Source organism: Pseudonaja textilis, chromosome 3 (genome assembly GCF_049901715.1).
Source record: "Pseudonaja textilis isolate UNSWEBS1 chromosome 3, rPseTex1.2, whole genome shotgun sequence".
Classification (NCBI taxonomy): Eukaryota; Metazoa; Chordata; class Lepidosauria; order Squamata; family Elapidae; genus Pseudonaja; species Pseudonaja textilis.
Genome location: NC_141992.1, coordinates 167481085 through 167498514, shown reverse-complemented (window position 1 = coordinate 167498514; position 17430 = coordinate 167481085). Strand labels below are relative to the sequence as shown.

Sequence of the window (17430 nt, the reverse complement as noted above, 5' to 3'; positions counted from 1 at the left end):
TTTTTGTTTATCTATTCTAAGCATGACTGAATTTGGATATTATACAATTAATAGCCATAAAAGTAATTGTATTTTTTTAAAAAAAGTCACATAAAAAGTTTCTCATTTTCTTACAGATTATATTTTATTTGTTTATTTATATCCCACCTTTATTATTTTTACAAATTACTCAGTATGTAAAAACCCATAACGCTACCTCCCCTCATTTTCCTCATAATGATAATCCTGTGAGATGAGGGGAAGTGGACTGAGAGTGAGTGACTGACCCAGAGTCACCACAGTCCTTGTGCTTCTAGCCTGGTGCCTTAACCAGTTTTATATACTTTAGAGAATAGATATCTAATTAAAATTAATTCAAATTCACAATTATTATAATTACTATTATTTTCATGTGTTTATCTCAATTTAATCTCATAATTTAATCTGCAAGATGTATTAGGTTGAAAGAATTTAGACATAAATTAAATACAAGAATTTAAACATCAGGTTGTTTTTTTTTACTTTTTACCTCTAATATTTCATTGATGTACCACATAGGCTGAATAGAAAATAAGAAATCCACCTTCAAGTACATAGTTGGTTTCTGGGCATTTGCAGGTAATCCTTAATTTATGACCACTGTTCAAAAGTCTGCTGGTGCTGAACTAGGGAGACTTATAACCAGTTCGTGAAATTGTGGCCATTGCAGTGTCCTCATAGTCACATGATCACAATCCAGTGCTCATGGGATTGCCATTTGGAACCTTGCCAACTTCCCGCAAGCAAAGTCAAAGGGGAAAAGGTTGCAAGACACTTCTGTAAGTCACTTCCACCACTTTTTCTCCCAAGAAATTCCATAACAGCGATTGCATACTTTGTAGTGCTCCCTCTCCAACCCATCCTGCCTACTTGCACTCTAGTGTGTGCCCACCACAATCACACACTGCCTGCATTCCCTAGCACCTACTGGTGGCATTTGTTGGCTCACCTGCTCCTAGCACCTGCCTGCAGCACTCTATCACACTCTATAGTGCTTGGCCCTAGCGCTCCCCATTTCCCCAGCACCTACAAATCCTTGACACTCCTTGCCTGAGACTCCCACCTCTTCCCTGCTTAATGACCTGCACAGTCCTAGAATTACGACAGCAACTGGGACTTACCATCACCAAGTGATGTAGTTACTTGATATGCTTTATGATTGAATAGCTTAGTAATGGCAATCTGGGAACCAATTGCCACCTGTACAAATATCAAGAGTTGCTTTCATACCTAGCTATATAATGTGTTGTTGCTCTTCTATCTGTTGCTTTTCCAGTTCCCTACCTTTCTTCTGATTTGAAGCTGGTCATAATTTATTAATTGAACCATAATTAAAGCTATACTATTGTCATAGAATGTAGGTATCATATATGGGAAATATTCCTTGCAATCATAACTAGATTAGGCTAAGACAAAGTAGCTAGCTTAAAGTCACTCTGAAGCTACATACCTTAATGAAAACTTTGCAGTCTGTCTGGAACCTAATCAATAATATATCCTAGCAATTGCCTAATGTACAATGTGAGAAAAAAGATCTGAACAAAAAGTTCCTCAGATATAAGTTGCCTTGTAGTTCAGCAACAGAAGTTGAATGACTAGAGTATTATTATGTTGTCTTAAAAACCAGTGATGCAATGTTATTTTTTTATTCATTCTACTAGGTTAAAGTGGGACATGAAATTACAACTGGAACAGGACCCAAGAAGAAAATAGCAAAACGGAATGCATCTGAAGCTATGTTATTACAGCTTGGCTATAAAGCCTCTTCCTCTACTTCAAGAACAGCCAGAAACGGTAAGGTTTTGTTCAGCTATAAGAAGAAAAATGCCATTGCCTCATGCTTCTTCAATATTTGTTTTCTAAATATGCTTAGTTCAGTTGCTAGTATAGTTATTTGCAATCATCTCAGCCGACTTCTGACAAGCAAAGTAAATTGAGGAAGTTGGATTTGCTTAATGACCTTATAATTTCCTTAAATACCACAGTAAAATAGTTGTAAAATCAATCCAGTCATGTGATGATTAATTTAACAACTGCATTGCTTAGCAATCAAAATTTTGGCCCCGATCGTGGTTATAAGTTGAAGAGTACCTGGATGGTTATTGCCTTCTGTTCGTGTATGGCCTTCTCCTAACCATCTGGTTGATTACTGGGGGAAATGGGACAGTAGAAGCACATACCACTCAACTGTTCTCATTGAACAATCTGGTGTCCTTATTTTCAAAGCATCGCATCTCCTATGTGTACATAAATAATATCTAATAGTAATTGTATTCTTTTGTATCATGCACATTTTATGTTGTTCTTGTGTATATTTATTAGCTAAGGGATGGAATGGTCAAAATGTTGGCTATTTGGAACCACAAAAAATAGTGAAATATTTGTATTCATCCATTTTTACATCATAATAAGATGCAATAATGCATCTTAAAATGAATCATTTTAATATTTGAATCAAAATTATCATTTCAACAAAATTATGGATGATAACTTGTTCAGAATCAATTGCAAATGGTCATCATGTGACCCCTGTATCTGTTGCTGAAGGCCCACATTTGAACATGTGACTATAGGAACACTGCAAGAATTGTATGTGCAAGGATTGGTCATAATTCACTTTTTCAGTGCCATTTGTAACTCTGAATGGTCACTAAATGAATGGTAGTAAGTCAATATCTACTGTACTATAGGAAAGGTACTATAAAATTCAGTAACTAACTGGCTAGCTTGCAAAATACAAGTGACCCTTGCCACCATTGGTTTGTGCCACTAATGTTTTGGGAGAAATAGAGTTGAAAGAACTTTAGAAAATTTATTCAAGTTACCCTTCAGAAGTTATAAGTTTCATAACCTTCTTGTTTACTAACCTAAGGACTATATCTTTTTTCATGCTCTTTATCCTTGTCAATCAGCAGCACTGTAGGCAAAACATTCAAAGATTATCATCCAATAATTCATCACAGATAATTCTGCTTGTTCTACAAATTTCATTGTTTTTCAAAATAAAGTTATGGTCATTAAAGAAATATTAAAGGCATGTAGCTTTACTGTAGTTCAGTAAGGCTCTGCAGACGTTTCTGTGACATTTGAGCATGGTTTATGTATGTAAAATATTTTAACATCTCTGAAAATGTCATCATAACCTGATAAGAAGCAGCACTATAACCATTTGTTTATGTTTTTTCCCATGCTAGATTATGAAAGGGTAGACTATGGGTTTCAAAAATAAGATTGGTTGGAATGAACTAAGCCAAGACTAAGGCATAGTGGGCAGTTTTCACAAATAAGAGTTCTGCTTTGAAGCAGGTCAGGCTGTCCTTGTAGAGTCCTACTGTTCTAGTATCTGTTTTGTCTCATTTCAGTTTTTGAAGAGTAGCCAATTTTTTATCCAAAGCCCAAAATCTAGCTTTTGGTCTGATAATTTACTCAGCTCTACAATGGAAACCATCCAGATATTTTCATGTCAATATTTAATTGAAATATTTTATCAATATTTATTGATCTGAATGTAAAGGAAGCAAAAGTATGTACATTCTCACTCTCCATCTTGCAAAATCTGTTGGGACAAATATTTAAATATTAAGAATTATATATACAAAAACATATTCTATGGATATATCATAGTTGGTATTAGATTCCTGGAAGACTTTATCTTTAGAAAAATATCTATCTTCAGGGCAATGTTTGCATGACCCAATCGTGCCTCATTGCTTATGGCTGTAGCAGCATATGAGGTTTTGCACTAAAACAATATTTTCAGGCAGGCAGCAATGGGTATAGAAGAAAGTACAAATGGAAGAACTGATTACTGCAATCTACACAAAAGCCCACAACTCTCTTACTCTGGCCGACTGTCCCTTTTTTTATCTTCAGGCCATCACTTACCCTACCCTTCCTCTGTTCATCATGAGCTTCTCCATGATTTTTTCCCCTTGTCCTTTCCCCAATTTGGCCACACAAATCAGAAGGCAAGCTGCCAGAGGAAGGGCATTTCCTCCCCCACCATTCAACTTTCAGGCTAATCTCCACAAAATGTCCTATAAACCAGATGTATTCTTCTGGCAAGGAAAGCAGAATTTTTATTACAGAAGAAAAGCAACAGCAAATGTGGCAGATGTAACATATCACAAGCCCCACAAGGAGCATAAAGTAATCCAATAGAAGCAGAAAGGGAGGAAGCAAATCATACGCAAGTACCTTAGGCTATATCCCTAGCACCAGGATTTCTAAAATAGGAGGGTCATCATTATGGCCACATCATCTATGCCGGATGCAAGCAGTTCTCCAAACAGTATTATTTGGAGCTTTGTTGTTTACATTTTGAAGTATATTGCAGAGTTTGTGAGTATTTTCACAGCTTAGGTGTGAAGAGACTGCCAAGGGTTTTTTGGAATTATTGATTGTAAGTAAATCCCTGCAGAAGGAGTACTGTATTTGCAAGCTGTGTGATGTAGCATGGCTACTTGACCTGGCAGCCAATAAGCATTAGGGATATGTGCTCAGTCGCTGTCAAGAGTGAATTTTAAAATAAATATCCTGGCTTTTCTGGCCAGTCTTCTGAATCCTTTTTCTTGAAGGACAGGGTATCTAAGTTGGGCAACTGGAGCGAAACTTTAACTAAAAACAAATCCAGGACTATTTTAATCAAATGGTCTACAACCAACTGGATTGAAGAATTCCCACAAAACATTAACCCTAATTAAGCCTGTCATGGGAACACAGCAAGAATAAACCGTTTGTGATTACTTATGCAAGAGGTGATTATCTAGAGGAACTACTTTTATCTATAAAACAAGACAAATTGTATTCCATGCACAGATTTCTCAGTTAACATTCTGGCATAGGGAAGAATAGTATTTTAAGTAGAAAATTTGTGAGCAGTAGGGAAGCTGTTCCCCTCTGCTAATTCTCTTTAAAAGCGATTGGTTTGGGTTCCCCTTAGTTGACCTTATTTATGGTTGCAGAACTGTGGAGAGAGATTGTGGAGAAGAATTCTTGGGTGGAGAGAAAGATCCACGTAGATTTTGAGATTCCCACAAGACTTCCTTGCCTTTTGGTGGGCGAGTTACTGAGTATGAAGAATAGTGTGAAAGATATTGTGACAAAATTACAGATGTTAAGGAACTGTTAGGATAAAATGCAAAAGTTGGAAATGTGAAGGAGTTAGCTTTAGAATTAAAGGAAATTATGAAAGTGGAGTGAAATAGAAAGAAGGGAAGACACAGAAGATGGAATGTCAGAAGTTGCTGAAAATGGAAAAATGTGTCATCTAGAAAAGGTTCAGGGCTGGTGGAATGTGAAGTAAGTTATTTATACGATAGAATTGATCGGGCAGAGCACAGCCTGAGAAGCAAAGTTCCCAGCTAAGGAATGCGTAGTACCCAGTGTTAGATGAAGAGCAGCATCAGCTGGGCAATATGGAACGGTGAGAGAAAGTTAAGACTAATGCCAATGTCAGAACACTATTGAAGCCATACTCTTATCAAATATCAGAGTTAGAGAGAGAAAAGTTCACTTTCTTTGAGAATGGAGGGCTTGAGATTTGTTTTTATAGAGAAATCATTCAGAAACAGGACAATTTCAATAATGGGTGTGCTTGGCGCTCTGATTAGAGCAGTCAAAACCATTCACTTGTTTTATGGGGATAATTTTATGGAGCTTATTTCACTTTTATTATTACATCTTCCCAGATCGGTTAGAGATCTTTCTCAAGGTGAACAACCCCAAACAGCCAAATTTGGGGTTGTTACTTGTGGAAAATGTGAGAGTATTCTGATGTAACCTCTGGCTCTGTTATAAATGGAATATTTTTATTTTAAATCTGTGCCATTAATATAGAAATATATAATGTAATAAAGATCAGTTGTGTTATATTTAAAGCTTCCCTGATTAAAGTTATGAATAATATTACATGCCTAGAACTATTCCTGGATAGGAATAAAATTATAAATAATTTGAGAGAAACCAGTTGGTAGTAGAAACATATTATTGGTTTTTCCCCAATATTTTTTAAAAAATTACAAATATCAAAAAATCAAGAGTAAATATTTTTAATTCCAAATAATATATTTTCAGTCAGACAACCAAGTATATCAAGTAAATTATCTTTTGAACTTTAAAATAATGATTGAACATAATTCACCAAGCTTGTTGGGATGTATATTTTTTCTATATGCACTGGGAATAAATTCTGGGCACATCTAAAATATTCATGTGAAAATCAAAACCATGGAAATCCTTTTATTTCAAAACACTTGTTTTTCTTCGTAACTCATTTATTACTCTGGACTTATGCATGAAACCAGGAACTTTGTTCCTTAGGAGTCCATCTGCTCCTGCTGTTTGTTCACCATCTGAAATCATAATCATCTGTTTGTGACACACTAATCATTTTCACAGTAACTAATTGTGATGTCACAAACAGATGATTATGATTTCAGGTGGTGAACAACCAGCAGGATCTAATGAACTTCGAAGGAACAAAGAAGAAAAAGCATGGGGAAAACAGATATTCATGTCATAGTTGTGGGTTTTTTTAAACAAATTGAAGTTTGCATGAATATAGTTATTTCTGATCTTTGGACAGCACCAGGTAGGAAAACATGTCAAAACATTTTTAATCCCTAGTTGACTAAATCTCCCAGAAACACATTGTCATTTACTTCATTGTTTTATATAAACAAAGTACACCAAGACAGATACTATGAAATACAGCATACTTGCAAGTATTTTATGTGAAATGAGACCCTCATTTTATAGACCTTGTGTTGAATAATTTTGTGAATTCTTTCTTGCATATCTCCACATGTTTCTTTTGATCGAGGGAAAGGGAATGTTAGTTGAGCCTTACTATGGCTAATATAACACTTGTGAATTTTCCATGAATAATAAGTGCACTGTAAAATTGAATAAAATGCCTTCCTTATATTTTGTATCTGCTAAAATATGATCTGGTACTTAGGAGAGACATTGTTTTACGAATTGATATACTGTACGTTTTGTACAATGTTCTAATTTTTCTCAAGGAATTGTTTTACTGTGAAGTTGCTGGACAACTTTTGAGAACAGAAAAAGAATATTGATCTCTGTTTCTTCAACTTTGTTACACAGAAATTGTTGAGTTTGAATATGTTGTTGAAAATTATGTACACTTGACATTTTTGTGCATGTTTATGGACGTCTCTTTATTCTTTGCATTTACAAAAGAATTCAGCAAAAATTATCCAAATTTTGAACAAAGCTACAATGTTTCAGTCAAAGGATTTACCACTTTTTACCAGAATAAATCTTTACCAACTATTGATGGGTGAATACCTCATATTTTAAAATTTTCTCAGTAGCATTTTCTAGAAAGTGCAATAATTGGAATTAATTTAATTTTTTCATTTATATTTTTATTTATAGTCATATTAAGCTATTTGTTCACTTATCATTGGCTTTGTGTCAGCAACATCCATCAACAAGGTTAAGAAACTGGCCATCTGTCATATGAGAGATAAGATTGCCCTTTGATAGCATTAAGAAAAACATTGATTTTCTACTCCTGGTCCAAGGCTAATTGTGAACAGATGCAAAATAATTTGGAGAATCTGAAGGTTGTCAATTTATATTTTCATTAAAGTTTGCTATCATATCTTTATGTTACCATAAAGACATGTGCATAAACATTCCATGGGTTTTTTTGTTCCCTTCCTTGAGCTGAAGAGATTTTTCTTTCTGGGATTAAAAATGGGAATATTGTTATGAATATTGCTTAGTATTGCTTAATACCTATTATGCTTAGTATCTATTTTTACACTGAATCCTCCATTTTATGACGAGGTTTTTGTGGCCCATAGTACGTTTTCAAGTGATAATGCAAATATATTATCAGTGAAAGCATTTTATGATACTTAGCTGTAATTTATCATTGCTGTAATTCGCACTTCTGAGTTTCCATCTTTGTTTCTGATTCCATTAGCTGTGCCTCTTTATTCTCCTTTTAGGTCATAAAATTTAATAATATATAAGATAGTGTTCCAAGATGTATTTTGGTTACAATTTCAGTTAGCAGATTTAGTGAGTGTCAGGGTTTCAGAGAATTTAGTTGGGATTTCTTTATTCTTTATCAATTAGAACCTAGAGAATTAGGTACCCATCTTACTCTCAGAGTGATTCCTGGCGGTGTACAGGTATCTCTCTCTCTCTCTCTCTCTCTCTGTGTGTGTGTGTGTGTGTGTGTGTGTGTGTGTGTATACCTATACACCGCCACAAATCACTTTGAGAGTAAGATGGTGTATGTATGTATGTATGTATGTATGTGTATATATATATATATATGTTTTCTTAACGGCTGTGAAAGTCTGACTCACAGATGAACACAATACAGAAGCCTGATGATGGCAGATGAGATTCTGCCGAAACGTTGCTACAACTTTAAAAGCACAACTATAATGACGTGGGAAAATACCCGAACAAAGCTGAATACCATATATATGTATGTATGTATGTATGTATGTATGTATGTGTGTATATATGTATATGTATATATATATATATATATGGATCTTTGGTTGTTCGGGTTTTCTCCCGCGTAAGATTCGAAGTATCTAGGCAACGTTTCGATGAAGTCTCATTCATCATCTTCAGGCTTCTGGCTCCGGCTCTGTGCTTTTCAGAGTAATGTGAGATTGCAGCTGCTTCCTCCTTTTAACTGCCAGTGGGGGTGGGACTTGATTGGGTGGGGGCTTGGCTGTGTTCTGATTGGGTGGGGGTGTGTTCTCATTGGTAGGGGGTTTGGTTGTGTTCTGATTGGTTGGGGGGTTAGCCGTGTTCTGATTGGTTGGAGGCGTGTTCTGTTCAGGTGGGGGCTTGGCTGTGCTCCGGTTAGTCTTAGTTGCTGGGGGATTTGAGCTGGTGAGTTGTGATCTTGCTGTTTGGCTTCTAGTTCGTGGTCCTGTTGCATCTTCATAGTGGGAAGTATGTAATCTTACGCGGGAGAAAACCCGAACAACCAAAGATCCACATATAAATACCCGCGAGAACCTCAGAAAACAAATATATATATATATATATATATATATATATATATATATATATATGTTGTCTTAAGTTTTCGTGGGTACTTACATGTATGGTATTCAGCTTTGTTCGGGTATTTTCCCACGTCATTATAGTTGTGCTTTTAAAGTTGTAGCAACGTTTTGACAGAATCTCATCTGCCATCATCAGGCTTCTGAGCCTTTTTGAAAAAACGGCTGCCAAGCCATGATTAAAAAGAACCCAACACACAAGCCTGAGGATGGCAGATGAGATTCTGCCGAAACGTCACTATAATAAAAACACAAATATTAAGACGTGGGAAAATACCCGAAGAAACCTAAATACCATACATATAAATACCCACGAAAACATATGTGTGTGTGTGTGTGTGTGTGTGTGTGTGTGTGTGTGTGTGTGTATTGTTCCAGTTAAGCAGATAGGTGTGCATATTGTTTATTCATTGAAATTCTTTTAAGAGAGGTGCATGCCAAAATACACATTGGGCTGTAATAACTGTTTTTCTACAGAGCATTTCTCTCAATGGAATGCATATACATCTTGCTGTACAAATCAGCAGAACTAGTCATGTATACATTCCTTTTCAAGGTGTAATATAATTGGACTAGATTTTTAAATTAAATTAATTCCAGAGATAAATGGATAATATTTACAGTAACATCAGGGTGCTTTGCAAGGGATTTCATAATTATTTTATAGTTGCTCACATTCTTTATAAAATGGAGCAAACACACATAGTAACAAGAAAGTGGAAACAAATTCACTTATTTTTATTAAATAGCATTGATAATTTAAAATGGAAAGAGATAGGTTAATGTAATAGAAAAGCAGAACTGAAATTAATGTGTTACACTATTGTACTTTTCTCATTCATTAAACAGATATAAAACGAGAATTCAAAAATCAGTATTTAAAATGTCAATGAAGTAAAAAAAACTTTATTTACTATAGGGATTGAGATAAATATATTTCAAATGTTATTTCTAAATAATATGGACAGCAGAAACCTCAAAAGAGTATTGGGTGACATAATTTGTTTTTGTGTATACTGTATAGGTTCCAAAAACCTCAAAATAGAAGGTGTTACGTACGTGGAAAGTCCTTGTCATTATTGCTAATTGAATGATCATATTACAATAATGTGGGTGCAATTTAGAAACATATGGGATATTATGACAGAGAGCTTTTTATTCATCCTGTGATGCATATTAGTTGTTTTAACTTTTAAAGAGATTAGTAATCTGGAACAATTCCCAACTATTGTTCCAGACAGCAGTTAGATATTTGGGTGGATCATGTAAAAACACTGAAAAGGCTGAGAGAGCATGTGAAATGTTTGTTTGAAGTGATATTACATCAGTGAGCAAGACATCTGTACTTTTTGATGTGGTTTTAGAACATTTATAGTATTGTACAGGAATTTTAAATGGGCGCTCTTTCACCATATTAATTCTATTATTTCTGTATTTTTCAATGCTGTTATTAAAGATGTGGCATCCTTATATATCTGGAGTGCTTTTATGTTAACTTGAGTTTGCGCTGGTGCAATTCAAAGGAAATATGAGCACTTCCAGTTTCCCTGAGCTGGTGTTGCCTTTTGTTTCTGTAGATATATCAAGAAAATCTTGCTTTGCCACTGTAGTTCACTACTTGTTATAGAACAAAAAGATGAGTATTTTCCTGGTTATAATAGGTGGGAGGCAGGTAAGACACAGTGAAATTAATAAATTCAATAAGTTATGCATTATGGACAATGCTTGCAGCTGCCAGCTGAGTTTTCCATGGATACCCAGCTTGGATTTCACCCCAAAATACAAGAAGAATTGTGCTGGATTAGGCCAAAGACCCATCAGTCTTATATTCTGTTCACATTGTGATCTACGTGTACTTATGAAAAGCATATTGAGTGCAATTGTGTTCCTCAGCAACTATATTGACACACATATTAAATACTTATATAATATCTATCACGTTGTTAGCTACTGTATATTAGTGGCAGCATCCATACATTTATATAACACTTTTGAAAACAATATAGGTTGATATCCATTAATCTCATACTTGTATTTCGATGTTTTCATATTTCTCAGTCTGAATTTTTATTTCTTATAATGTGATTTGACACCACATTTTTTTAGTCATATTGTGAAAAATAAATTGTTGGCCCAAGTACTTGGCTCAAGCCCTTAAAGTAGAGGTTTTTTTTTCTTAAGTCTAGATCTACAATTGTAGAGACTCCATATTATCAACAACCAATATATGTGTTAAAATATTATTTATGTAATAAAAAGGAGGCTAGACAATTGCTACATTGAACGGTACTATAAAATAATCTTATAGATGGCAATAATTCTCTAAGGCTTGAAGCAGAAATGTTTCTTACTAGCTAAATACTGCGGATTGGACCTTGGATTGTACATGTGCAAAGTTGAAGTTCACTGAAGTAAACCTTATGGGCCCTCCACTTCAGCAAGAGGGCCCAGACAAGATGGTGAACTTAGGAATCATAGACCCAGATCTGACATTCTGTCTATTGAATCATATTAAAAATAAATTTAATTATATTTTGTAAAAAGCAGATATACTTATGGGATGATTATAGCTGATAGACAATGATGACTATTAGGAAGAAAACACAAATTCCCTGATTACATATTTTGGTTTGGAGTGTTTTACCTAAACAAACAGAGAGGGATTACTGTATATACTACCTTAAGTAACTGAGGGAAAGACATTGTTTAAAATTATAAATAATTAAATACATATTAAAATCACATGAAAATTTTGAATGATCTTTGTTCTTAATTTTGACATCTAAGGGAACCATTCATTTGCCTCTTGATGTTTATCAATGGAAACCAGCTGCAACAAAAGATCCCCCAGTGCCTCCATAAACTATCTGATATCCAAGGAAATGAGCCAGACATCTATTTGTTTTTTCAGTATATCTCTGCCACTAAGAATACAGTTACAATTGCAAGGGAACTCTCATAAATGGAACATCCTCAAGTGATAACGCTAAAGGTCTAAAAGGAGTGTCGTTCAAATCCCATTGTTGCATAGAATAGCGTTTAAAATAACTGAAATACATGGCAGGTATAGTAGGTTGGAATAAATTACCCTTTACAACCAATACTCAGATATTTTCGTATTATAATTGTGATCTAAATAAAAACAAATCTTGCACAGCATTTGTAAACCTAGCCAATATTCTAAGACTATCCAAAGCACCTGAGCAGTGGTGGGATTCAAAAGTTCCCACCACCGGTTCTGTCAACGTGGCTTGGTGGGCATGGCTGCAGGGGTGGGATCGCGCAACTCACACAATCTGTGCAATTGTGTGATCTCACACACCAAATGTGCACTTTGCGTATGCATAAAAACTAATCTACTGTGCCTCTCAGCTGTTTAGCACAGCAATCCACTCTGCCGCCCCAAACAGCTGAGAGGTTTAAAAGGACCTAGGAGCAGGGGTGGGTGTTTGGGCCCAACTGCAGAGCGTTGGAAAGACTCAGAGCGAACCGGTTCTCTGCCAGCTGATCTTTGGTGCTACCGGTACGCCAGAACTGGGCCGAACCGGTAGAACACCACCACTACACCTGAGGGCAGGACAAAAAGCAATAGGTGGAAACTAATCAAGGAGAGAAGCAACCTAGAACTAAGGAGAAATTTCCTGACAGTTAGAACAATTAATCAGTGGAACAACTTGCCTCCAGAAGTTGTGAATGCTCCAGCATTGGAAATTTTTAAGAAGAGATTGGATAACCATTTGTCTGAAATGAAGGATTTGTCTGAAATGAAGGGTTTCCTACCTAAGCAGGGGATTGGACTAGAAGACCTACAATGTCCCTTCCAATTCTGTTATTTTATTCTTAAATAGAAGGTCCTGTAAGAGGACTGGCAGAGACAGCAGAAGGGCTAAAAAGAGGGACCAGTTTAGAGTCTATTTAGAGTTTATACCCACAAAAAGCTAAGTCCAAACCCCCTTGATTGCTAGTGATCCTTATATAGCTCTAACTGGTGTTGACTGTTAATTGAGAAGAGTCCTGTGCATAGGCTTTTAGCAATAATCAGTTAAACTGAACCTTCACATGGACTTGGTTTTTCATGCCCATTAAAATTATCCACTTCCAACATGCTTTGATCTTGATTGATAGTGAGTGACTTTATATTAGTTGTTATATTATGTGATATTGATTTTTTTTGTCTTTCATTGTCTTAATGTGATTTGTTGTACATTGCCCAGAGTCTCAAGGTTTGGGCACAAAATAAAATATCCCATATGCTAAATGAGCCATAGATATTGACCTCATAGAATGCTATTGAATAAAATTGAGAATACATAAACTAGAATCTTTGTCTTAGTTGTGTACATGCTACATTCCTTTTAATGGTAAAGATAATACCAGTCATTGTTGGCAGATTTTGGCCAGTAGGACTCAAGCACAACAAAAACAACAGCCCAGTTTACCCCAAGTGTGATGATACTATTCTGTGCAAGCTAAATACCTACACCCTACTTTGCAAGCGACATATTGCAGCCTACATTCTGTCTGCTAGGGAAGTATATGCAGTGTGCTGACACACATTAAGGATATGTTTTATTCTTATTGTGCCAAACCCCTGTTCAAGATAATATTTTTCCAAGTTATTTCCATACTACCCTAGCTGTGGGATACAATTACTAGACAACAATCATGTGCGCCTTTCCTATTTTCCCACCTTCATTATTTATTTGAGCTTGAAAAACAGAAGCTTTGTTTTCTTTTTGCCAAGATTGTAGCTGATCACGCTTGCTTCATTCTTACTGAACTTCAGTAGATATTATCTGTAATTCTCACTTATACCTTTAGAGTTTCAAGGAGCTTGTGATTTTGGCTTCCTACCCATATTCTTTTGTAGAGTTCAGCTTAATATCTTGGCTGCCTGGATTTTTGGAATGAGCAAGAAGCTCTGTGCTGGATCACTGAGCACCAAGGAGAAAGTTGAACAGAATCTCTGTGGGAAATGGCTTAGTGAGTTGTCAAATGCTTGTCGCTGGTCTCTTCACTTTCTCACCACAGAAAGCACTTTCTGTTCATGATTTTAAAAGCCTTTTCCTTTATAAGTTATTGTATTCCAGCTGGTTTCCAATTAAAAAATAAAACTACATCTGCTTCACTATATTTTTCAAAAATAAAATAAAAAGAAATTTCTATTTTTGCAAGCAATAATCATTAACTTGTCCATGTTTTAAATCATAAGCCTATCTTTGTTTTCTACTGACAATCCTTGCATGTACAGTTCAATGCACTGTTATACACTTTTAAGTTATTCAAAATGTAAACATTCAAAAACTACCTTCAGGGGGCATTATTCACATAATAAAGGGGAAAAATCATATGAATTCATAATTAATCTCTAGCTAGAAAATGCACCATTTTTTTCAAGATGGTTATTTGATGTGAATTTTTCTTAATTCATATTACTTATAAAACAACACGTGTTCCTCAAGCAATAATTATTATGGGAAATATTTTCTGATTATATTTATTTTTGCTAGATAAATATATCAACATATTAATTTCCTCTTTTAGCAATTCTTATATACTTATATGCATATACTTATATACTTATGCATTGGCAGTATACTTTGATTAATTTCAAATTAGTAGAATCAAGTATTTAACAACATTTTGCAATACTGAATAAACCATGTAATAATTCAGATTGCCTTGAATACTTAAACTATTTCTTTAGAGATTACCTTTAAAATCATGTTGTTGTTGTTGTTGTTGTTAGTTGCAAAGTCATGTCCGACTGATCGCAACCCCATGGACCACATTCCTCTAGGCCTTCCTGTCATCTACCATGTTCTGGAGTCCATTCAAGCTCATACCTACTGCTTCAGTGACTCCATCCAGCCACCTCATTCTCTGTCGTCCCGTTCTTCTATTGCCCTCAATCTTTCCCAGCATTAGGCTCTGCTCCAGTGAGTCCTTCCTTCACGTTAGATGGCCAAAGTATTTGAGTTTCATCTTCAGGATCTGGCCTTCTAAAGAGGAGTCAGGGTTGATCTCCTCTAAGACTGTCCGGTTTGATCGCCTTGCAGTCCAAGGGATTCACAGGAGTCTTCTCCACAGCAAAATCATGTTAGCTATATGCAATTTAGATTGCAATTTGTAATGTTAAAACACTTAAATAGGATTTTTTTTAAAAAAAAAGTTTACAACCAGTCATTCTGCAACCATTCAAAGTTATGAAAAAAACTGAACATGTAGTACTTATGACCAGTCCATGAATTTCCAGTCATCACAGCATCTCTCCAGTCACATTATTACAATTTGGGTGATTTGGCAATTGGCTCGCTCTTACAACAATTGCAGCGTCCTCTGATCACATGATCGCTATTTGCAAGCTTCCCTGCCAACTTCTCACAAGCAAATTGCTTCCATAAGTTGTTCCCACCACTTTTTCTGTTATGGAATGTGAGATCCCAAGGACAGAGGTCCTACCATAACCCCAAGAGCTCCCTATATGTTGCAACTGTTACTGCAGCTCCTCCTTGTGACATATGTATATACTGTCACAATGACTAATCAAACAAGTAGCTAATAAAAATGTATTTAGGTTAATTAAGTGGATTTATTAAATGAATATATTTAGAGCAGCATCTCCATCACTTGAAATTATGTAAAGAGCAGAATACTTGACAGCGAATAGAACGAACAAAAGTCATGGTGTGAGGGACATGGGCAGTTTGTAAATGTGATAAACAAATATTATAGCGTACTCAGATGAAGTTTAAGATTATTATTATTTTAGTAAAACTCAAACCTACCAGTGTTCTGGTATTGCTTTTAGATGATCAAAGTATGTGTAATTTTAGTGTCCTAGTTGGAAGATATCCTTGACAATCTTGAGCATTGACACTTCCTTTTCTTGTGAAATTTTAGTACCACCTCTCAAAGTTCTATCAAAACTTACTTCCCCTCTCACCAATACGTTTAACTAGTAGGAAGTGTAAAAGTACTGTAGTCTATATAAAGTTAAGTAAACCATTTTCAGTTCTCTACCTGCAAAGATTAGTTTTATGTTTAATACGTACAATATGCCCCGCAGTGCAACTGCAGTGTTTTTGCTTTTTTGACACTTTTTGCAAATGTTTATCAGAAAATAGATAGATTATCTGTATTTGGTGCACTTTAACAACTCTGGTAATATGAGTATCAGTACATAAGATCTATGAACTTGGGTTAATCTAATAATCAACCTAATCTGGATTTTTTTTTTCTTTAAAGTAAGGTCTTATAGTAAATAAGAATCACAGTTGTGAGATGTGTAGCACATATAAATCAATACATATTAAAACTTGGCCAATAAAGTACTCTATTCTATTCTACTGAATTTGTATATACATTTTTATCTATGTTTTAATTTTTAAAATAGACATTTTGAATACAGAAGCCGGTTATGATTCAAAATAAATAAGATAATATTCTATTCTTAGATATATTTATGTTTTATGCAATAACAAATGGCACTCTTATTTTCTTTAGAATATGCTAGTTGGGTTTGGATCTGTCCATGCTATGAATATTCTACTATCACAGACTGTCTTGGTCTGAAATAAACTGAAGACTCAGGCTGAATGCATACTGTGACATGATTTAGAAAATCACCTGTAAAATAATTTTTGAACAGAGTGCATGTATCATAATGACACCTGTTTAAGTAAAACGTCTGTGTATTTATTTGGTTTGTATGAGTTAATCTCATATTTTTGTGCTGTCATGTACTCATAGTAGTTTACAAACTTTAAAAACAAAAGCAGAATTTAAAGATGTTTAAAGCAGATTAAAAATAATAGCAAAGTAAATGTAAATCCTAAATCATTTAACAATTAACAGCCAAGCACACAGTGGGAGCCAAACATAGCCTGGGACAATGCAGAAAAATGCTCTTGTATTCCCCCAAAAAAAAAAAACCAACCCTGGCCTCTGATAGCAGGACCATCTTCAGAAAAAGTTCCTTAACCTTTCTTGAGCTATAAAACAAGTCTGTTTCTCTGATTGGCATTCTGAAACTATTTTCATTAAGCTGCATTTTCAGAAAACTTGCATTGCTCTTATGAATGAAGCCTGCATGTTTTTGTTTTAAAAATCTATATTAATATAATCTAGGATGTGTTCACATGTTATGTGCATGTCTGTCACTTGGTAACAATGGCCAAGTAATATCCTTAACTTGAGAAAGAGGAGGGACTATAGATTCATAGTCAACAGTTATTCACCATAAATTGTTTGAAAGCATTTAAGCACATTTATTTGATGTTTTATACCTAATAATAAATCTTAGTCATCATAATATGTAAGTGCTTTTGAGAAATAAAAT

The 17430-nt window shown here is 35.0% G+C and overlaps 1 non-coding gene across 6 annotated transcripts in view; it reads left to right on the top strand.

Annotated features, from left to right (window-relative positions):
* The window catches only part of LOC113439836 (uncharacterized), a 159331-nt gene that overhangs the window by 32092 nt on the left and 109809 nt on the right, over positions 1-17430 (top strand). For all 6 annotated transcript variants that reach the window (XR_015743236.1, XR_015743239.1, XR_015743235.1 and 3 more), the window contains exon 2: positions 1680-1812. This is a non-coding gene — a transcript (uncharacterized LOC113439836). The remainder of the gene's footprint in view (positions 1-1679; positions 1813-17430) is intronic.